Below are 817 nucleotides of genomic sequence, written 5' to 3' on the forward strand. Positions count from 1 at the left end.
AAGAAGCACTTGTTGGGAGGCAACCCAATGTTATATTTATCTATCTTCTTTTGTTATTTTATGTTTTCTGTAGGTTGATGATCATGGGAAGTCACAAAATCAATTAAAAAAGCAAAAACAGAATGCAAAACAGAAAGAAAAACAGCACACCCTGGAGGAAGACCTTGCTGGCGTTTAAACGCCAGTAAGGGCAGCAAATGGGCATTTAACGCCTAGTCTAGCACCATTCTGGGCGTTTAACGCCAGAAAGGGGCACCAGACTGGCATTAAACGCCAGGAAGGGGCAAGAAGTTGGTGTTAAACGCCAGAAATGGGCACCAGCCCGGCGTTTAACGCCAGAATTTGCATAAAGAGCATTTTTGCTCTCCACTTGGTGCAGGGATGAATTTTTCTTGACACCTTAGGATCTGTGGACCCCACAGGATCCCCACCTATCCCACCACTCTCTCTCTTCTTCACCCATTCACCAATCAACTCAAAACCTCTTCCCCAAAAACCCCTCACCTATCAAATCCCACTATTCTCTTCACCACTCACATCCATCCTTCATAAAACCCCACCTACCTCACCATTCAAATTCAAAACACTTTCCCTCCCAAACCCACCCTCACATAGCCGAACCTTACCTCTCTCTCCACTCCTATATAAACCCATCTTCACTCCTTCATTTTCACACAACCTAAACACTACTTCTTCCCCTTAGCCGAACCACAAAGCCTCCTCCATCTCCTTCATTTCTTCTTCTTCTACTCTCTTCTTTCTTCTTTTGCTCGAGGACGAGCAAACCTTTTAAGTTTGGTGTGGTAAAAGCATTGCT

The sequence above is a fragment of the Arachis duranensis genome, chromosome 1, assembly GCF_000817695.3.
Source record: "Arachis duranensis cultivar V14167 chromosome 1, aradu.V14167.gnm2.J7QH, whole genome shotgun sequence".
NCBI classification, from domain to species: Eukaryota; Viridiplantae; Streptophyta; class Magnoliopsida; order Fabales; family Fabaceae; genus Arachis; species Arachis duranensis.